Raw genomic sequence first — 26,427 nt, forward strand, 5'->3', positions numbered from 1 at the left:
CTAACAACAAACACTAACCCCCTAACAACAAACAACACTAAACCCCTAACAAGAAACTAACCTGACCCTGTAACAACAAACAACCCTAACATCCTAACAACAAACATCCTTAACCCCCTAACAACAAACAACCCTAAACCCCTAACAACAAACAATCCTAACCCCCTAACAACCAACAACGCACACCCCCTAACCACAAACAACACTAACACCCTAACCACAAACAACACTAACCCCGTAAGAACAAACTACACTAACCCCCTAACAACAAACAACACTAACACCCTAACAACAAAAACTACTAAACCCCAACAAGAAACAACCCTAAATCCCTAACAACAAACACTAACCCCCTAACAACAAACAACAGTAAACCCCTAACAAGAAACTAACCTAACCCCGTAACAACAAACAACACTAACATCCTAACAACAAACATCCTTAACCCCCTAACAACAAACAACCCTAAACCCCTAACAACAAACCATCCTAACCCCCTAACAACCAACAACGCACACCCCCTAACCACAAACAACACTAACACCCTAACCACAAACAACACTAACCCCGTGAGAACAAACAACACTAACCCCCTAACCACAAACAACACTAACACCCTAACAACAAAAACTACTAAACCCCAAAAAGAAACAACCCTAAACCCCTAACAACAAACACTAACCCCCTAACAACAAACAACACTAAACCCCTAACAAGAAACTAAACTAACCCTGTAACAACAAACAACCCTAACCTCCTAACAACAAACAACCTTAAACCCCTAACAACAAACAACCCTAAACCCCTAACAACAAAAAACACTAACACCCTAACAACAAAAAACACTAAACCCCAACAAGAAACAACACTAAACCCCTAACAACAAACACTAACCCCCTAACAACAAACAACACTAAACCCCTAACAAGAAACTAACCTAACCCTGTAACAACAAACAACCCTAACATCCTAACAACAAACATCCTTAACCCCCTAACAACAAACAACCCTAAACCCCTAACAACAAACAATCCTAACCCCCTAACAACCAACAACGCACACCCCCTAACCACAAACAACACTAACACCCTAACCACAAACAACACTAACCCCGTAAGAACAAACTACACTAACCCCCTAACAACAAACAACACTAACACCCTAACAACAAAAACCACTAAACCCCAACAAGAAACAACCCTAAATCCCTAACAACAAACACTAACCCCCTAACAACAAACAACAGTAAACCCCTAACAAGAAACTAACCTAACCCTGTAACAACAAACAGCCCTAACCTCCTAACAACAAACCACCTTAACCCCCTAACAACAAACAACCCTAAACCCCTAACAACAAACAATCCTAACCCCCTAACAACCAACAACTCTCACCCCCTAACCACAAACAACACTAACACCCTAACCACAAACAACACTAACCCCGTAAGAACAAACAACACTAACCCCCTAACCACAAACAACACTAACACCCTAACAACAAAAACTACTAAACCCCAAAAAGAAACAACCCTAAACCCCTAACAACAAACACTAACCCCCTAACAACAAACAACACTAAACCCCTAACAAGAAACTAAACTAACCCTGTAACAACAAACAACCCTAACCTCCTAACAACAAACAACCTTAAACCCCTAACAACAAACAACCCTAAACCCCTAACAACAAAAAACACTAACACCCTAACAACAAAAAACACTAAACCCCAACAAGAAACAACACTAAACCCCTAACAACAAACACTAAACCCCTAACAACAAACAACACTAAACCCCTAACAAGAAACTAACCTAACCCTGTAACAACAAACAACCCTAACATCCTAACAACAAACATCCTTAACCCCCTAACAACAAACAACCCTAAACCCCTAACAACAAACAATCCTAACCCCCTAACAACCAACAACGCACACCCCCTAACCACAAACAACACTAACACCCTAACCACAAACAACACTAACCCCGTAAGAACAAACTACACTAACCCCCTAACAACAAACAACACTAACACCCTAACAACAAAAACTACTAAACCCCAACAAGAAACAACCCTAAATCCCTAACAACAAACACTAACCCCCTAACAACAAACAACAGTAAACCCCTAACAAGAAACTAACCTAACCCCGTAACAACAAACAACACTAACATCCTAACAACAAACATCCTTAACCCCCTAACAACAAACAACCCTAAACCCCTAACAACAAACAATCCTAACCCCCTAACAACCAACAACGCACACCCCCTAACCACAAACAACACTAACACCCTAACCACAAACAACACTAACCCCGTAAGAACAAACAACACTAACCCCCTAACCACAAACAACACTAACACCCTAACAACAAAAACTACTAAACCCCAAAAAGAAACAACCCTAAACCCCTAACAACAAACACTAACCCCCTAACAACAAACAACACTAAACCCCTAACAAGAAACTAAACTAACCCTGTAACAACAAACAACCCTAACCTCCTAACAACAAACAACCTTAAACCCCTAACAACAAACAACCCTAAACCCCTAACAACAAAAAACACTAACACCCTAACAACAAAAAACACTAAACCCCAACAAGAAACAACACTAAACCCCTAACAACAAACACTAACCCCCTAACAACAAACAACACTAAACCCCTAACAAGAAACTAACCTAACCCTGTAACAACAAACAACCCTAACATCCTAACAACAAACATCCTTAACCCCCTAACAACAAACAACCCTAAACCCCTAACAACAAACAATCCTAACCCCCTAACAACCAACAACGCACACCCCCTAACCACAAACAACACTAACACCCTAACCACAAACAACACTAACCCCGTAAGAACAAACTACACTAACCCCCTAACAACAAACAACACTAACACCCTAACAACAAAAACTACTAAACCCCAACAAGAAACAACCCTAAATCCCTAACAACAAACACTAACCCCCTAACAACAAACAACAGTAAACCCCTAACAAGAAACTAACCTAACCCCGTAACAACAAACAACACTAACATCCTAACAACAAACATCCTTAACCCCCTAACAACAAACAACCCTAAACCCCTAACAACAAACAATCCTAACCCCCTAACAACCAACAACGCACACCCCCTAACCACAAACAACACTAACACCCTAACCACAAACAACACTAACCCCGTAAGAACAAACTACACTAACCCGCTAACAACAAACAACACTAACACCCTAACAACAAAAAGTACTAAACCCCAACAAGAAACAACCCTAAACCCCTAACAACAAACACTAACCCCCTAACAACAAACAACACTAAACCCCTAACAAGAAACTAACCTAACCCCGTAACAACAAACAACCCTAACCTCCTAACAACAAACAACCTTAAACCCCTAACAACAAACAACACTAAACCCCTAACAACAAACAACACTAACACCCTAACAACAAAAACCACTAAACCCCAACAAGAAACAACACTAAATCCCTAACAACAAACACTAACCCCCTAACAACAAACAACACTAAACCCCTAACAGGAAACTAACCTAACCCTGTAACAACAAACAACCCTAACCTCCTAACAAAAAACAACCCTAAAACCCTAACAAACAACAACACTAACTCCCTAACCACAAACAACACTAACACCCTAGCAACAAAAACTACTAAACCCCAACAAGAAACCACCCTAAACCCCTAACAACAAACACTAACCCCCTAACAACAAACAACACTAAACCCCTAACAAGATACTAACCTAACCCTGTAACAACAAACAGCCCTAACCTCCTAACAACAAACCACCTTAACCCACTAACAACAAACAACCCTAAACCCCTAACAACAAACAATCCTAACCCCCTAACAACCAACAACTCTCACCCCCTAACCACAAACAACACTAACACCCTAACCACAAACAACACTAACCCCGTAAGAACAAACAACACTAACCCCCTAACCACAAACAACACTAACACCCTAACAAAAAAACTACTAAACCCCAAAAAGAAACAACCCTAAACCCCTAACAACAAACACTAACCCCCTAACAACAAACAACACTAAACCCCTAACAAGAAACTAAACTAACCCCGTAACAACAAACAACCCTAACCTCCTAACAACAACCTTAAACCCCTAACAACAAACAACCCTAAACCCCTAGCAACAAACAACACTAACACCCTAACAACAAAAACCACTAAACCCCAACAAGAAATAACACTAAACCCCTAACAACAAACACTAACCCCCTAACAACAAACAACACTAAACCCCTAACAAGAAACTAACCTAACCCTGTAACAACAAACAGCCCTAACCTCCTAACAACAAACAACCTTAACCCCCTAACAAACAACAACACTAACCCCCTAACCACAAACAACACTAACACCCTAACAACAAAAACTACTAAACCCCAACAAGAAACAGCCCTAAACCCCTAACAACAAACACTAACCCCCTAACAACTAAAAACACTAAACCCCTAACAAGAAACTAACCTAACCCCGTAACAACAAACAACCCTAACCTCCTAACAACAAACAATCTTAAACCCCTAACAACAAACAACCCTAAACCCCTAACAACAAACAACACTAACACCCTAACAACAAAAACCACTAAACCCCAACAAGAAACAACACTAAACCCCTAACAACAAACACTAACCCCCTAACAACAAACAACACTAAACCCCTAACAAGAAACTAACCTAACCCTGTAACAACAAAGATCCCTAACCTCCTGACAACAAACAACCTTAACCCCCTGACAACAAACAACCCTAAACCCCTAACAACAAACCATCCTAACCTCCTAACAACCAACAACCTACACCCCCTAACCACAAACAACACTAACACCCTAACCAAAAACAACACTAACCCCGTAAGAACAAACAACACTAACCCCCTAACAACAAACAATACTAACACCCTAACAACAAAAACTACTAAACCCCAACAAGAAACAACCCTAAACCCCTAACAACAAACACTAACCCCCTAACAACAAACAACACTAAACCCGTAACAAGAAACTAACCTAACCCTGTAAAAACAAACAACCCTAACCTCCTAACAACAAACAACCCTATCCCCCAGAAAACAACAACTCTAACCCCCTAACCACAAACAACACTAACACTCTAACAACAAAAACTACTAAACCCCAACAAGAAACAACCCTAAACCCCTAACAACAAACACTAACCACCTAACAACAAACAACACTAAACCCCTAACAAGAAACTAACCTAACCCCGTAACAACAAACAACCCTAACCTCCTAACAGCAAACAACCTTAAACCCCTAAGAACAAACAACCCTCAACCCCTAACAACAAACAACACTAACACCCTAACAACAAAAACCACTAAACCCCAACAAGAAACAACACTAAACCCCTAACAACAAACACTAACCCCCTAACAACAAACAACACTAAACCCCTAACAAGAAACTAACCTAACCCTGTAACAACAAACAGCCCTAACCTCCTAACAACAAACCACCTTAACCCCCTAACAACAAACAACCCTAATCCCTAACAACAAACAATCCTAACCCCCTAACAACCAACAACTCTCACCCCCTAACCACAAACAACACTAACACCCTAACCACAAACAACACTAACCCCTTAAGAACAAACAACACTAACCCCCTAACCACAAACAACACTAACACCCAAACAACAAAAACTACTAAACCCCAAAAAGAAACAACCCTAAACCCCTAACAACAAACACTAACCTCCTAACAACAAACAACACTAAACCCCTAACAAGAAACTAACCTAACCCTGTAACAACAAACAACCCTAACCTCCTAACAACAAACAACCTTAAACCCCTAACAACAAACAACCCTAAACCCCTAACAACAAAAAACACTAACACCCTAACAACAAAAAACACTAAACCCCAACAAGAAACAACACCAAACCCCTAACAACAAACACTAACCCCCTAACAACAAACAACACTAAACCCCTAACAAGAAACTAATCTAACCCTGTAACAACAAACAACCCTAACATCCTAACAACAAACATCCTTAACCCCCTAACAACAAACAACCCTAAACCCCTAACAACAAACAATCCTAACCCCGTAACAACAACAACGCTCACCCCCTAACCACAAACAACACTAACACCCTAACCACAAACAACACTAACCCTGTAAGAACAAACAACACTAACCCCCTAACAACAAACAACCTTAAACCCCTAACAACAAACAACACTAAACCCCTAACAACAAACAACACTAACACCCTAACAACAAAAACCACTAAACCCCAACAAGAAACAACACTAAACCACTAACAACAAACACTAACCCTCTAACAACAAACAACACTAAACCCCTAACAAGAAACTAACCTAACCCTGTAACAACAAACAACCCTAACCTCCTAACAACAAACAAACCTAACCCCCAACAAACAACAATACTAACCCCCTAACCACAAACAACACTAACACCCTAACAACAAAAACTACTAAACCCCAACAAGAAGCAAACCTAAACCCCTAACAACAAACAACACTAAACCCCTAACAAGAAACTAACCTAACCCCGTAACAACAAACAACCCTAACCTCCTAACAACAAACAACCTTAAACCCCTAACAACAAACAACCCTAAACCCCTAACAACAAACAGCACTAACACCCTAACAACAAAAACCACTAAATCCCAACAAGAAACAACACTAAACCCCTACCAACAAACACTAACCCCCTAACAACAAACAACACTAAACCCCTAACAAGAAACTAACCTAACCGTGTAACAACAAACAGCCCTAACCTCCTAACAACAAACCACCTTAACCCCCTAACAACAAACAACGCTAAACCCCTAACAACAAACTATCCTAACCCCCTAACAACCAACAACTCTCACCCCCTAACCACAAACAACACTAACCCCGTAAGAACAAACAACACTAACCCCCTAACCACAAACAACACTAACACCCTAACAACAAAAACTACTAAACTCCAAAAAGAAACAACCCTAAACCCCTAACAACAAACACTAACCCCCTAACAACAAACAACACTAAACCCCTAAAAAGAAACTAACCTAACCCTGTAACAACAAACAACCCTAACCTCCTAACAACAAACAACCTTAAACCCCTAACAACAAACAACCCTAAACCCCTAACAACAAAAAACACTAACACCCTAACAACAAAAAACACTAAACCCCAAAAAGAAACAACACTAACCCCCTAACAACAAACAACACTAACACCCTAACAACAAGAACTACTAAACCCCAACAAGAAACAACCCTAAACCCCTAACAACAAACACTAACCCCCTAACAACAAACAACACTAAACCCCTAACAAGAAACTAACCTAAACCCGTAACAACAAACAACCCTAACCTCCTAACAACAAACAACCTTAAACCCCTAACAACAAACAACCCTAAACCCCTAACAACAAACAACACTAACACCCTAACAACAAAAACCACTAAACCCCAACAAGAAACAACACTAAACCCCTAACAACAAACACTAACCCCCTAACAACAAAAAACACTAAACCCCTAACAAGAAACTAACCTAACCCTGTAAAAACAAACAACCCTAACCTCCTAACAACAAACAACCCTAACCCCCTAACAAACAACAACACTAAACCCCTAACCACAAACAACACTTACACCCTAACAACAAAAACTACTAAACCCCAACAAGAAACAACCCTAAACCCCTAACAACAAACACTAACCCCCTAACAACAAACAACACTAAACCCCTAACAAGAAACTAACCTAACCCCGTAACAACAAACAACCCTAACCACCTAACAGCAAACAACCTTAAACCCCTAACAACAAACAACCCTAAACCCCTAACAACAAACAACACTAACACCCTAACAACAAAAACCACTAAACTCCAACAAGAAACAACACTAAACCCCTAACAACAAACACTAACCCCCTAACAACAAACAACACTAAACCCCTAACAAGAAACTAACCTAACCCTGTAACAACAAACAGCCCTAACCTCCTAACAACAAACCACCTTAACCCCCTAACAACAAACAACCCTAAACCCCTAACAACAAACAATCCCAACCCCCTAACAACCAAGAACTCTCACCCCCTAACGACAAAAAACACTAACACCCTAACAACAAACAACACTAACCCCGTAAGAACAAACAACACTAACACCCTAACCACAAACAACACTAACACCCTAACAACAAAAACTACTAAACCCCAACAACAAACAACCCTAAACCCCTAACAACAAACACTAACCCCCTAACAACAAACAACACTAAACCCCTAACAAGAAACTAACCTAACCCCATAACAACAAACAACCCTAACCTCCTAACAGCAAACAACCTTAAACCCCTAACAACAAACAACCCTAAACCCATAACAACAAACAACACTAACACCCTAACAACAAAAACCACTAAACCTCAACAAGAAACAACACTAAACCCCTAACAACAAACACTAACCCCCTAACAACAAACAACACTAAACCCGTAACAAGAAACTAACCTAACCCTGTAACAACAAACAACCCTAACCTCCTAACAACAAACAACCTTAACCCCCTAACAACAAACAACCCTAAACCCCTAACAACAAACAATCCTAACCCCCTAACAACCAACAACGCCCATCCTCTAACCACAAACAACACTAACCCCCTAACAACAAACAACAATAACACCCTAACAACAAAAACTACTAAACCCCAACAAGAAACAAGCCTAAACTTCTAACAACAAACACTAACCCCCTAACAACAAACAACACTAAACCCCTAACAAGAAACTAACCTAACTCCGTAACAACAAACAACCCTAACCTCCTAACAACAAACAACCCTAAACCCCTAACAACAAACAACCCTAACCTTCTAACAACAAACAACCCTAACCCCCTAAAAAACAACAACACTAACCCCCTAACCACAAACAACACTAACACCCTAACAACAAAAACTACTAAACCCCAACAAGAAACAACCCTAAACCCCTAACAACAAACACTAACCCCCTAACAACAAACAACACTAAACCCCTAACAAGAAACTAACCTAAACCCGTAACAACAAACAATCCTAACCACCTAACAACAAACAACCTTAAACCCCTAACAACAAACAACCCTAAACCCCTAACAACAAGCAACACTAACAACCTAACAACAAAAACCACTAAACCCAACAAGAAACAACACTAAACCCCTAACAACAAACACTAACCCCCTAACAACAAACAACACTAAACCCCTAACAAGAAACTAACCTAACCCTGTAACAACAAACAACCCTAACCTCCTAACAACAAACAACCTTAACCCCCTAACAACAAACAACCCTAAACCCCTAACAACAAACAATCCTAACCCCCTAACAACCAACAACGCTCACCCCCTAACCACAAACAACACTAACACCCTAACCACAAACAACACTAACCCCGTAAGAACAAACAACACTAACCCCCTAACCACAAACAACACTAACACCCTAACAACAAAAACTACTAAACCCCAACAAGAAACAACCCTAAACCCCTAACAACAAACACTCACTAACCCCCTAAGAAAAAACAACACTAAACCCCTAACAAGAAACTAACCTAACCCCGTAACAACAAACAACCCTAACCTCCTAACAAAAAACAACCCTAACCCCCTAACAAACAACAACACGAACCCCCTAACCACAAACAACACTAACACCCTAACAACAAAAATTACTAAACCCCAACAAGAAACAACCCTAAACCCCTAACAACAAACACTAACCCCCTAACAACAAAAAACACTAAACCCCTAACAAGAAACTAACCTAACCCCGTAACAACAAACAACCCTAACCTCGTAACAACAAACAACCTTAAACCCCTAACAACAAACAACCCTAAACACCTAACAACAAACAACACTAACACCCTAACAACAAAAACCACTAAACCCCAACAACAAACAACACTAAACCCCTAACAACAAACACTAACCCCCTAACAACAAACAACACTAAACCCCTAACAAGAAACTAACCTAACCCTGTAACAACAAATATTCCTAACCTCCTAACAACAAACAACCTTAACCCCCTAACAACAAACAACCCTAAACCTCTAACAACAAACAATCCTAACCCCCTAACAACCAACAACGCTCACCCCCTAACCACAAGCAACACTAACACCCTAACCACAAACAACACTAACACCCTAACCACAAACAACACTAACACCCTAACAACAAAAACTACTAAACCCCAACAAGAAAAAACCCTAAACCCCTAACAACAAACACTAACCCCCTAACAACAAACAACCCTAAACCCCTAACAACAAACAACACTAACACCCTAACAACAAAAACCACTAAACCCCAACAAGAAACAACACTAAACCCCTAACAACAAACACTAACACCCTAACAACAAACAACACTAAACCCCTAACAAGAAACTAACCTAACCCTGTAAAAACAAACAACCCTAACCTCCTAACAACAAACAACCCTAACCCCCTAACAAACAACAACACTAATCCCCTAACCACAAACAACACTTACACCCTAACAACAAAAACTACTAAACCCCAACAAGAAACAACCCTAAACCCCTAACAACAAACACTAACCCCCTAACAACAAACAACACTAAACCCCTAACAAGAAACTAACCTAACCCCGTAACAACAAACAACCCTCACCTCCTAACAACAAACAACCTTAAACCCCTAACAACAAACAACCCTAAACCCCTAACAACAAACAACACTAACACCCTAACAACAAAAACCACTAAACTCCAACAAGAAACAACACTAAACCCCTAACAACAAACACTAACCCCCTAACAACAAACAACACTAAACCCCTAACAAGAAACTAACCTAACCCTGTAACAACAAACAGCCCTAACCTCCTAACAACAAACCACCTTAACCCCCTAACAACAAACAACCCTAAACCTCTAACAACAAACAATCCCAACCCCCTAACAACCAACAACTCTCACCCCCTAACCACAAACAACACTAACACCCTAACAACAAACAACACTAACCCCGTAAGAACAAACAACACTAACCCCCTAACCACAAACAACACTAACACCCTAACAACAAAAACTACTAAACTCCAAAAAGAAACAACCCTAAACCCCTAACAACAAACACTAACCCCCTAACAACAAACAACACTAAATCCCTAACAAGAAACTAACCTATCCCTTTCACAACAAACAACCCTAACCTCCTAACAACAAACAACCTTAAACCCCTAACAACAAACAACCCTAAACCCCTAGCAACAAAAAACACTAACACCCTAACAACAAAAAACACTAAACCCCAAGAAGAAACAACGCTAAACCCCTAACAACAAACACTAACCCCCTAACAACAAACAACACTAAACCCCTAACAAGAAACTAACCTAACCCTGTAACAACAAACAACCCTAACCTCCTAACAACAAACAACCTTAACCCCCTAACAACAAACAACCCTAAACCCCTAACAACAAACAATCCTAACCCCCTAACAACCAACAACGCACACCCCCTATCCACAAACAACACTAACCCCCTAACAACAAACAACACTAACACCCTAAACACAAACAACACTAACCCCGTAAGAACAAACAACACTAACCCCCTAACCACAAACAACACTAACACCCTAACAACAAAAACTACTATACCCCAAAAAGAAACAACCCTAAACCCCTAACAACAAACACTAACCCCCTAACAACAAAAAACACTAAACCCCTAACAAGAAACTAACCCAACCCCGTAACAACAAACAACCCTAACCCCCTAACAACAAACAACCCTAAACCCCTAACAACAAACACCCCTAAGCTTCTAACAACAAACAACCCTAACCGCCTAACAAACAACAACACTAACCCCCTAACCACAAACAACACTAACACCCTAACAACAAAAACTACTAAACTCCAACAAGAAACAACACTAAACCCCTAACAACAAACACTAACCCCCTAACAACAAACAACACTAAACCCCTAACAAGAAACTAACCTAACCCTGTAACAACAAACAACCCTAACATCCTAACAACAAACATCCTTAACCCCCTAACAACAAACAACCCTAAACCCCTAACAACAAACAATCCTAACCCCCTAACAACCAACAACGCACACCCCCTAACCACAAACAACACTAACACCCTAACCACAAACAACACTAACCCCGTAAGAACAAACTACACTAAAACCCTAACAACAAACAACGCTAACACCCTAACAACTAAAACTACTAAACCCCAACAAGAAACAACCCTAAACCCCTAACAACAAACACTAACCCCCTAACAACAAACAACACTAAACCCCTAACAAGAAACTAACCTAACCCCGTAACAACAAACAACCCTAACCTCCTAACAACAAACAACCTTAAACCCCTAACAACAAACAACCCTAAACCCCTAACAACAAACAACACTAACACCCTAACAACAAAAACCACCAAACCCCAACAAGAAACAACACTAAACCCCTAACAACAAACACTAACCCCCTAACAACAAACAACACTAAACCCCTAACAAGAAACTAACCTAACCCTGTAACAACAAACAACCCTAACCTCCTAACAACAAACAACCTTAACCCCCTAACAACAAACAACCCTAAACCCCTAACAACAAACAATTCTAACCCCCTAACAACCAACAACGCTCACCCCCTAACCACAAACAACACTAACACCCTAACCACAAAAACACTAACCCCGTAAGAACAAACAACACTAACCCCCTAACAACAAACAACCTTAAACCCCTAACAACAAACAACACTAAACCCCTAACAACAAACAACACTAACACCCTAACAACAAAAACCACTAAACCCCAACAAGAAACAACACTAAACCCCTAACAACAAACACTAACCCTCTAACAACAAACAACACTAAACCCCTAACAAGAAACTAACCTAAACCTGTAACAACAAACAACCCTAACCTCCTAACAACAAACAAACCTAACCCAAAACAAACAACAACACTAACCCCCTAACCACAAACAACACTAACACCCTAACAACAAAAACTACTAAACCCCAAAAAGAAGCAAACCTAAACCCCTAACAACAAACACTAACCCCCAACAACAAACAACACTAAACCCCTAACAAGAAACTAACCTAACCCTGTAACAACAAACAACCCTAACCTCCTAACAACAAACAACCTTAACCCCGTAACAACAAACAACCCTAAACCCCTAACAACAAACAATCCTAACCCCCTAACAACCAACAACGCACACCCCCTAACCACAAACAACACTAACACCCTAACCACAAACAACACTAACCCCGTAAGAACAAACAACACTAATCCCCTAACAACAAAGAACACTAACACCCTAACAACAAAAACTACTAAACCCCAACAAGAAACAACCCTAAACCCCTAACAACAAACACTAACCCCCTAACAACAAACAACCCTAACCTCCTAACAGCAAACAACCTTAAACCCATAACAACAAACAACCCTAAACCCCTAACAACAAACAACACTAACACCCTAACAACAAAAACCACTAAACTCCAACAAGAAACAACACTAAACCCCTAACAACAAACACTAACCCCCTAACAACAAACAACACTAAACCCCTAACAAGAAACTAACCTAACCCTGTAACAACAAACAGCCCTAACCTCCTAACAACAAACCACCTTAACCCCCTAACAACAAACAACCCTAAACCCCTAACAACAAACAATCCCAACCCCCTAACAACCAACAACTCTCACCCCCTAACCACAAACAACACTAACACCCTAACAACAAACAACACTAACCCCGTAAGAACAAACAACACTAACCCCCTAACCACAAACAACACTAACACCCTAAACACAAACAACACTAACCCCGTAAGAACAAACAACACTAACCCCCTAACCACAAACAACACTAACACCCTAACAACAAAAACTACTATACCCCAAAAAGAAACAACCCTAAACCCCTAACAACAAACACTAACCCCCTAACAACAAACAACACTAAACCCCTAACAAGAAACTAACCTAACCCTTTAACAACAAACAACCCTAACCTCCTAACAACAAACAACCTTAAACCCCTAACAACAAACAACCCTAAACCCCTAGCAACAAAAAACACTAACACCCTAACAACAAAAAACACTAAACCCCAACAAGAAACAACACAAAACCCCTAACAACAAACACTAACCCCCTAACAACAAACAACACTAAACCCCTAACAAGAAACTAACCTAACCCTGTAACAACAAACAACCCTAACCTCCTAACAACAAACAACCTTAACCCCCTAACAACAAACAACCCTAAACCCCTAACAACAAACAATCCTAACCCCCTAACAACCAACAACGCACACCCCCTATCCACAAACAACACTAACCCCCTAACAACAAACAACACTAACACCCTAAACACAAACAACACTAACCCCGTAAGAACAAACAACACTAACCCCCTAACCACAAACAACACTAACACCCTAACAACAAAAACTACTATACCCCAAAAAGAAACAACCCTAAACCCCTAACAACAAACACTAACCCCCTAACAACATAAAACACTAAACCCCTAACAAGAAACTAACCCAACCCCGTAACAACAAACAACCCTAACCCCCTAACAACAAACAACCCTAAACCCCTAACAACAAAGAACCCTAAGCTTCTAACAACAAACAACCCTAACCGCCAAACAAACAACAACACTAACCCCCTAACCACAAACAACACTAACACCCTAACAACAAAAACTACTAAACTCCAACAAGAAACAACCCTAAACCCCTAATAACAAACACAACCCCCTGACAACAAACAACCCTAAACCCCTAACAACAAACAACACTAACACGCTAACAACAAAAACCACTAAACCCCAACAAGAAACAACACTAAACCCGTAACAACAAACACTAACTCCCTAACAACAAACAACACTAAACCCCTAACAAGAAACCAACCTAACCCTGTAACAACAAACAACCCTAACATCCTAACAACAAACATCCTTAACCCCCTAACAACAAACAACCCTAAACCCCTAACAACAAACAATCCTAACCCCCTAACAACCAACAACGCACACCCCCTAACCACAAACAACACTAACACCCTAACAACAAACAACACTAACCCCGTAAGAACAAACTACACTAACCCCCTATCAACAAACAACGCTAACACCCTAACAACAAAAACTACTAAACCCCAACAAGAAACAACCCTAAACCCCTAACAACAAACACTAACCCCCTAACAACAAACAACACTAAACCCCTAACAAGAAACTAACCTAACCCCGTAACAACAAACAACCCTAACCTCCTAACAACAAACAACCTTAAACCCCTAACAACAAACAAACCTAAACCCCTAACAACAAACAACACTAACACCCTAAGAACAAAAACCACCAAACCCCAACAAGAAACAACACTAAACCCCTAACAACAAACACTAACCCCCTAACAACAAACAACACTAAACCCCTAACAAGAAACTAACCTAACCCTGTAACAACAAACAACCCTAACCTCCTAACAACAAACAACCTTAACCCCCTAACAACAAACAACCCTAAACCCCTAACAACAAACAATCCTAACCCCCTAACAACCAACAACGCTCACCCCATAACCACAAACAACACTAACACCCTAACCACAAACAACACTAACCCTGTAAGAACAAACAACACTAACCCCCTAACAACAAACAACACTAACACCCTAACAACCAAAACTACTAAACCCCAACAAGAAACAACACTAAACCCCTAACAACAAACACTAACCCCCTAACAACAAACAACACTAAACCCCTAACAAGAAACTAACCTATCCCTTTAACAACAAACAACCCTAACCTCCTAACAACAAACAACCTTAAACCCCTAACAACAAACAACCCTAAACCCCTAGCAACAAAAAACACTAACACCCTAACAACAAAAAACACTAAACCCCAACAAGAAACAACACTAAACCCCTAACAACAAACACTAACCCCCTAACAACAAACAACACTAAACCCCTAACAAGAAACTAACCTAACCCTGTAACAACAAACAACCCTAACCTCCTAACAACAAACAACCTTAACCCCCTAACAACAAACAACCCTAAACCCCTAACAACAAACAATCCTAACCCCCTAACAACCAACAACGCACACCCCCTATCCACAAACAACACTAACCCCCTAACAACAAACAACACTAACACCCTAAACACAAACAACACTAACCCCGAAAGAACAAACAACACTAACCCCCTAACCACAAACAACACTAACACCCTAACAACAAAAACTACTATACCCCAAAAAGAAACAACCCTAAACCCCTAACAACAAACACTAACCCCCTAACAACAAAAAACACTAAACCCCTAACAAGAAACTAACCCAACCCCGTAACAACAAACAACCCTAACCCCCTAACAACAAACAACCCTAAACCCCTAACAACAAACAACCCTAAGCTTCTAACAACAAACAACCCTAACCGCCTAACAAACAACAACACTAACCCCCTAACCACAAACAACACTAACACCCTAACAACAAAAACTACTAAACTCCAACAAGAAACAACCCTAAACCCCTAATAACAAACACAACCCCCTGACAACAAACAACCCTAAACCCCTAACAACAAACAACACTAACACGCTAACAACAAAAACCACTAAACCCCAACAAGAAACAACACTAAACCCGTAACAACAAACACTAACTCCCTAACAACAAACAACACTAAACCCCTAACAAGAAACTAACCTAACCCTGTAACAACAAACAACCCTAACATCCTAACAACAAACATCCTTAACCCCCTAACAACAAACAACCCTAAACCCCTAACAACAAACAATCCTAACCCCCTAACAACCAACAACGCACACCCCCTAACCACAAACAACACTAACACCCTAACCACAAACAACACTAACCCCGTAAGAACAAACTAAACTAACCCCCTAACAACAAACAACGCTAACACCCTAACAACAAAAACTACTAAACCCCAACAAGAAACAACCCTAAACCCCTAACAACAAACACTAACCCCCTAACAACAAACAACACTAAACCCCTAACAAGAAACTAACCTAACCCCGTAACAACAAACAACCCTAACCTCCTAACAACAAACAACCTTAAACCCCTAACAACAAACAACCCTAAACCCCTAACAACAAACAACACTAACACCCTAAGAACAAAAACCACCAAACCCCAACAAGAAACAACACTAAACCCCTAACAACAAACACTAACCCCCTAACAACAAACAACACTAAACCCCTAACAAGAAACTAACCTAACCCTGTAACAACAAACAACCCTAACCTCCTAACAACAAACAACCTTAACCCCCTAACAACAAACAACCCTAAACCCCTAACAACAAACAATCCTAACCCCCTAACAACCAACAACGCTCACCCCATAACCACAAACAACACTAACACCCTAACCACAAACAACACTAACCCTGTAAGAACAAACAACACTAACCCCCTAACAACAAACAACACTAACACCCTAACAACCAAAACTACTAAACCCCAACAAGAAACAACACTAAACCCCTAACAACAAACACTAACCCCCTAACAACAAACAACACTAAACCCCTAACAAGAAACTAACCTATCCCTTTAACAACAAACAACCCTAACCTCCTAACAACAAACAACCTTAAACCCCTAACAACAAACAACCCTAAACCCCTAGCAACAAAAAACACTAACACCCTAACAACAAAAAACACTAAACCCCAACAAGAAACAACACTAAACCCCTAACAACAAACACTAACCCCGTAACAACAAACAACACTAAACCCCTAACAAGAAACTAACCTAACCCTGTAACAACAAACAACCCTAACCTCCTAACAACAAACAACCTTAACCCCCTAACAACAAACAACCCTAAACCCCTAACAACAAACAATCCTAACCCCCTAACAACCAACAACGCACACCCCCTATCCACAAACAACACTAACCCCCTAACAACAAACAACACTAACACCCTAAACACAAACAACACTAACCCCGAAAGAACAAACAACACTAACCCCCTAACCACAAACAACACTAACACCCTAACAACAAAAACTACTATACCCCAAAAAGAAACAACCCTAAACCCCTAACAACAAACACTAACCCCCTAACAACAAAAAACACTAAACCCCTAACAAGAAACTAACCCAACCCCGTAACAACAAACAACCCTAACCCCCTAACAACAAACAACCCTAAACCCCTAACAACAAACAACCCTAAGCTTCTAACAACAAGCAACCCTAACCGCGTAACAAACAACAACACTAACCCCCTAACCACAAACAACACTAACACCCTAACAACAAAAACTACTAAACTCCAACAAGAAACAACCCTAAACCCCTAATAACAAACACAACCCCCTGACAACAAACAACCCTAAACCCCTAACAACAAACAACACTAACACGCTAACAACAAAAACCACTAAACCCCAACAAGAAACAACACTAAACCCGTAACAACAAACACTAACTCCCTAACAACAAACAACACTAAACCCCTAACAAGAAACTAACCTAACCCTGTAACAACAAACAACCCTAACATCCTAACAACAAACATCCTTAATCCCCTAACAACAAACAACCCTAAACCCCTAACAACAAACAATCCTAACCCCCTAACAACCAACAACTCTCACCCCCTAACCACAAACAACACTAACACCCTAACCACAAACAACACTAACACCCTAACAACAAAAACTACTAAACCCCAACAAGAAACAACCCTAAACCCCTAACAACAAACACTAACCCCCTAACAACAAACAACACTAAACCCCTAACAAGAAACTAACCTAAACCCGTAACAACAAACAACCCTCACCTCCTAACAACAAACAACCTTAAACCCCTAACAACAAACAACCCTAAACCCCTAACAACAAACAACACTAACACCCTAACAACAAAAACCACTAAACCCCAACAAGAAACAACACTAAACCCCTAACAACAAACACTAACCCCCTAACAACAACACTAAACCCCTAACAAGAAACTAAAATAACCCTGTAACAACAAAGAACCCAAACCTCATAACAACAAACAACCCTAACCCCCTAACAAACAACAACACTAAGCCCCTAACCACAAGCAACACTAACACCCTAACAACTAAAACTACTAAACCCCAACAAGAAACAACCCTAAACCCCTAACAACAAACACTAACCCCCTAACAACAAACAACACTAAACCCCTAACAAGAAACTAACCAAACCCCGTAACAACAAACAACCCTAACCTCCTAACAACAAACAACCTTAAACCCCTAACAACAAACAACCCTAAACACCTAACAACAAACAACACTAACACCCTAACAACAAAAACCACTAAACCCCAACAAGAAACAACACTAAACCCCTAACAACAAACACTAACCCCCTAACAAGAAACAACACTAAACCCCTAACAAGAAACTAACCTAACCCTGTAACAACAAACAGCCCTAACCTCCTAACAACAAACAACCTTAACCCCGTAATAACAAACAACTATAAACCCCTAACAACAAACAATTCTAACCCCCTAACAACCAACAACGCTCACCCCCTAACCACAAACAACACTAACACCCTAACCACAAAAACACTAACCCCGTAAGAACAAACAACACTAACCCCCTAAAAACAAACAATACTAACACCCTAACAACAAAAACTACTAAACCCCAACAAGAAACAACTCTAAACTCCTAACAACAAACACTAACCCCCTAACAACAAAAAACACTAAACCCCTAAGAAGAAACTAACCTAACCCCGTAACAACAAACAACCCTAACCTCCTAACAACAACCTTAAACCCCTAACAACAAACAACCCTAAACCCCTAACAACAAACAACACTAACACCCTAACAACAAAAACCACTAAACCCCAACAAGAAACAACACTAAACCCCTAACAACAAACACTAACCCCCTAACAAGAAACAACACTAAACCCCTAACAAGAAACTAACCTAACCCTGTAACAACAAACAGCCCTAACGTCCTAACAACAAACAACCTTAACCCCCTAACAAACAACAACACTAACCCCCTAACCACAAACAACACTAACACCCTAACAACAAAAATCACTAAACCCCAACAAGAAACAACACTAAACCCCTAACAACAAACACTAACCCCCTAACAACAAACAACACTAAAGCCCTAACAAGAAACTAACCTAACCCTGTAACAACAAACAACCCTAACCTCCTAACAACAAACATCCTTAACCCCTAACAACAAACAACCCTAAACCCCTAACAACAAACAATCCTAACCCCGTAACAACCAACAACGCTCACCCCCTAACCACAAACAACACTAACACCCTAACCACAAACAACACTAACCCTGTAAGAACAAACAACACTAACCCCCTAACAACAAACAACACTAACACCCTAACAACAAAAACTACTAAACCCCAACAAGAAACAACCCTCAACCCCTAACAACAAACACTAACCCCCTAACAACCAACAACGCTCACCCCCTAACAACAAACAACTCTAACACCCTAACCACAAAAACACTAACCCCGTAAGAACAATCAACACTAACCCCCTAACAACAAACAACCTTAAACCCCTAACAACAAACAACACTAAACCCCTAACAACAAACAACACTAACACCATAACAACAAAAACTACTAAACCCCAACAAGAAACAACACTAAACCTCTAACAACAAACACTAACCCTCTAACAACAAACAACACTAAACCCCTAACAAGAAACTAACCTAACCCTGTAACAACAAACAACCCTAACCTATTAACAACAAACAAACCTAACCCCCAACAAACAACAACACTAACCCCCTAACCACAAACAACACTAACACCCTAACAACAAAAACTACTAAACCCCAACAAGAAGCAAACCTAAACCCCTAACAACAAACAACACTAAACCCCTAACAAGAAACTAACCTAACCCCGTAACAACAAACAACCCTAACCTCCTAACAACAAACAACCTTAAACCCCTAACAACAAACAACCCTAAACCCCTAACAACAAACAGCACTAACACCCTAACAACAAAAACCACTAAACCCCAACAACAAACAACACTAAACCCCTAACAACAAACACTAACCCCCTAACAACAAACAACACTAAACCCCTAACAAGAAACTAACCTAACCCTGTAACAACAAACAGCCCTAACCTCCTAACAACAAACCACCTTAACCCCCTAACAACAAACAACCCTAAACCCCTAACAACAAACTATCCTAACCCCCTAACAACCAACAACTCTCACCCCCTAACCACAAACAACACTAACACCCTAACCACAAACAACACCAACCCCGTAAGAACAAACAACACTAACCCCCTAACCACAAACAACACTAACACCCTAACAACAAAAACTACTAAACTCCAAAAAGAAACAACCCTAAACCCCTAACAACAAACACTAACGCCCTAACAACAAACAACACTAAACCCCTAACAGGAAACTAACCTAACCCTGTAACAACAAACAACCCTAACCTCCTAACAACAAACAACCTTAAACCCCTAACAACAAACAACCCTAAACCCCTAACAACAAAAAACACTAACACCCTAACAACAAAAAACACTAAACCCCAACAAGAAACAACACTAAACCCCTAACAACAAACACTAACCCCGTAACAACGAACAACACTAAACCTCTAACAAGAAACTAACCTAACCCTGTAACAACAAACAACCCTAACCTCCTAACAACAAACAACCTTAACCCCCTAACAACAAGCAACCCTAAACCCCTAACAACAAACAATCCTAACCCCCTAACAACCAACAACGCACACCCCCTATCCACAAACAACACTAACCCCCTAACCACAAACAACACTAACACCCTAACAACAAGAACTACTAAACCCTAACAAGAAACAACCCTAAACCCCTAACAACAAACACTAACCCCCTAACAACAAACAACACTAAACCCCTAACAAGAAACTAACCTAAACCCGTAACAACAAACAACCCTAACCTCCTAACAACAAACAACCCTAACCCCCTAACAAACAACAACACTAAGCCCCTAACCACAAACAACACTAACACCCTAACAACTAAAACTACTAAACCCCAACAAGAAACAACCCTAAACCCCTAACAACAAACACTAACCCCCTAACAACAAACAACACTAAACCCCTAACAAGAAACTAACCTAACCCCGTAACAACAAACAACCCTAACCTCCTAACAACAAACAACCTTAAACCCCTAACAACAAACAACCCTAAACACCTAACAACAAACAACACTAACACCCTAACAACAAAAACCACTAAACCCCAACAAGAAACAACACTAAACCCCTAACAACAAACACTAACCTCCTAACAACAAACAACACTAAACCCCTAACAAGAAACTAACCTAACCCTGTAACAACAAACAACCCTAACCTCCTAACAACAAACAACCTTAACCCCCTAACAACAAACAACCGTAAACCCCTAACGACAAATAATCCTAACCCCCTAACAACCAACAACGCACACCCCCTAACCACTAACAACACTAACACCCTAACCACAAACAACACTAACCCCGTAAGAACAAACAACACTAACACCCTAACAACAAACAAAACTAACACCCTAACAACAAAAACTACTAAACCCCAACAAGAAACAACCCTAAACCCCTAACAACAAACACTAACCCCCTAACAACAAACAACACTAAACCCCTAACAAGAAACTAACCTAACCCCGTAACAACAAACAACCCTAACCTCCTAAAAACAAACAACCTTAAACCCCTAACAACAAACAACCCTAAACCCCTAACAACAAACACTAACACCCTAACAACAAAAACCACTAAACCCCAACAAGAAACACTAAACCCCTAACAACAAACACTAACCCCCTAACAACAAACAACACTAAACCCATAACAAGAAACTAACCTAACCCTGTAACAACAAACAACCCTAACCTCCTAACAACAAACAACCTTAACCCCCTAACAACAAACAACCCTAAACCCCTAACAACAAACAATCCTAACCCCCTAACAACCAACAACGCTCATCCTCTAACCACAAACAACACTAACACCCTAAGCAAAAACAAGACAAACCCCGTAAGAACAAACAACACTAACCCCCTAACAACAAACAACACTAACACCCTAACAACAAAAACTACTAAACCCCAACAAGAAACAACCCTAAACCCCTAACAACAAACACTAACCCCCTAACAACAAACAACACTAAACCCCTAACAAGAAACTAACCTAAACCCGTAACAACAAACAACCCTCACCTCCTAACAACAAACAACCTTAAACCCCTAACAACAAACAACCCTAAACCCCTAACAACAAACAACACTAACACCCTAACAACAAAAACCACTAAACCCCAACAAGAAACAACACTAAACCCCTAACAACAAACACTAACCCCCTAACAACAAACAACACTAAACCCCTAACAAGAAACTAAAATAACCCTGTAACAACAAAGAACCCAAACCTCATAACAACAAACAACCCTAACCCCCTAACAAACAACAACACTAAGCCCCTAACCACAAGCAACACTAACACCCTAACAACTAAAACTACTAAACCCCAACAAGAAACAACCCTAAACCCCTAACAACAAACACTAACCCCCTAACAACAAACAACACTAAACCCCTAACAAGAAACTAACCAAACCCCGTAACAACAAACAACCCTAACCTCCTAACAACAAACAACCTTAAACCCCTAACAACAAACAACCCTAAACACCTAACAACAAACAACACTAACACCCTAACAACAAAAACCACTAAACCCCAACAAGAAACAACACTAAACCCCTAACAACAAACACTAACCCCCTAACAAGAAACAACACTAAACCCCTAACAAGAAACTAACCTAACCCTGTAACAACAAACAGCCCTAACCTCCTAACAACAAACAACCTTAACCCCGTAATAACAAACAACTATAAACCCCTAACAACAAACAATTCTAACCCCCTAACAACCAACAACGCTCACCCCCTAACCACAAACAACACTAACACCCTAACCACAAAAACACTAACCCCGTAAGAACAAACAACACTAACCCCCTAAAAACAAACAATACTAACACCCTAACAACAAAAACTACTAAACCCCAACAAGAAACAACTCTAAACTCCTAACAACAAACACTAACCCCCTAACAACAAAAAACACTAAACCCCTAAGAAGAAACTAACCTAACCCCGTAACAACAAACAACCCTAAACCCCTAACAACAAACAACCATAACCTTCTAACAACAAGCAACCCTAACCCCCTAACAAACAACAAAACTAACCCCCTAACCACAAACAACACTAACACCCTAACCACAAACAACACTAACACCCTAACAACAAAAACTACTAAACCCCAACAAGAAACAACCCTAAACCCCTAACAACAAACACTAACCCCCTAACAACAAACAACACTAAACCCCTAACAAGTAACTTACCTATCCCCGTAACAACAAACAACCCTAACCTCCTAACAACAAACAACCCTAAACCCCTAACAACAAACAACACTAACACCCTAAGAACAAAAACCACTAAACCCCAACAAGAAACAACCCTAAAACCCTAACAACAAACACTAACCCCCTAACAACAAACAACACTAAACCCCTAACAAGAAACTAACCTAACCCCGTAACAACAAACAACCCTAACCTCCTAACAGCAAACAACCTCAAACCCCTAACAACAAACAACCCTAAACCCCTAACAACAAACAATCCTAACCCCCTAACAACCAACTCTCACCCCCTAACCACAAAGAACACTAACACCCTAACAACAAACAACACTAACCCCGTAAGAACAAACAACACTAACCCCTAACCAGAAACAACACTAACACCCTAACAACAAAAACTACTAAACTCCGAAAAGAAACAACCCTAAACCCCTAACAACAAACACTAACCCCCTAACAACAAACAACACTAAACCCCTAACAAGAAACTAACCTAACCCTTTAACAACAAACAACCCTAACCTCCTAACAACAAACAACCTTAACCCCCTAACAACAAACAACCCTAAAACCCTAACAACAAACAATCCTAACCCCCTAACAACCAACAACGCACACCCCCTATCCACAAACAACACTAACCCCCTAACAACAAACAACACTAACACCCTAACAACAAGAACTACTAAACCCCAACAAGAAAAAACCCTAAACCCCTAACAACAAACACTAACCCCCTAACAACAAACAACACTAAACCCCTAACAAGAAACTAACCTAAACCCGTAACAAGAAACAACCCTTACCTCCTAACAACAAACAACCTTAAACCCCTAACAACAAACAACCCTAAACCCCTAACAACAAACAACACTAACACCCTAACAACAAAAACCACTAAACCCCAACAAGAAACAACACTAAACCCCTAACAACAAACACTAACCCCCTAACAACAAACAACACTAAACCCCTAACAAGAAACTAACCTAACCCTGTAACAACAAACAACCCTAACCTCCTAACAACAAACAACCTTAACCCCCTAACAACAAACAACCCTAAACCCCTAACAACAAACAATCCTAACCCCTAACAACCAACAACGCACACCCCCTAACCACAAACAACACTAACACCCTAACCACAAACAACACTAACCGCGTAAGAACAAACAACACTAACCCCCTAACAACAAAGAACACTAACACGCTAACAACAAAAACCACTAAACCCAACAAGAAACAACCCTAAACCCCTAACAACAAACACTAACCCCCTAACAACAAACAACACTAAACCCCTAACAAGAAACTAACCTAACCCCATAACAACAAACAACCCTAACCTCCTAACAACAAACAACCTTAAACCCCTAACAACAAACAACCCTAAACCCCTAACAACAAACAACACTAACACCCTAACAACAAACAACACTAACACCCTAACAACAAAAACCACTAAACCCCAACAAGAAACAACACTAAACCCCTAACAAGAAACACTAACCCCCTAACAACAAACACTAAACCCCTAACAAGAAACTAACCTAACCCTGTAACAACAAACAACCCTAACCTCCTAACAAAAAACAACCCTAAAACCCTAACAAACAACAACACTAACTCCCTAACCACAAACAACACTAACACCCTAGCAACAAAAACTACTAAACCCCAACAAGAAACAA

The sequence above is a fragment of the Loxodonta africana genome, chromosome 7 (genome assembly GCF_030014295.1).
Source record: "Loxodonta africana isolate mLoxAfr1 chromosome 7, mLoxAfr1.hap2, whole genome shotgun sequence".
Classification (NCBI taxonomy): Eukaryota; Metazoa; Chordata; class Mammalia; order Proboscidea; family Elephantidae; genus Loxodonta; species Loxodonta africana.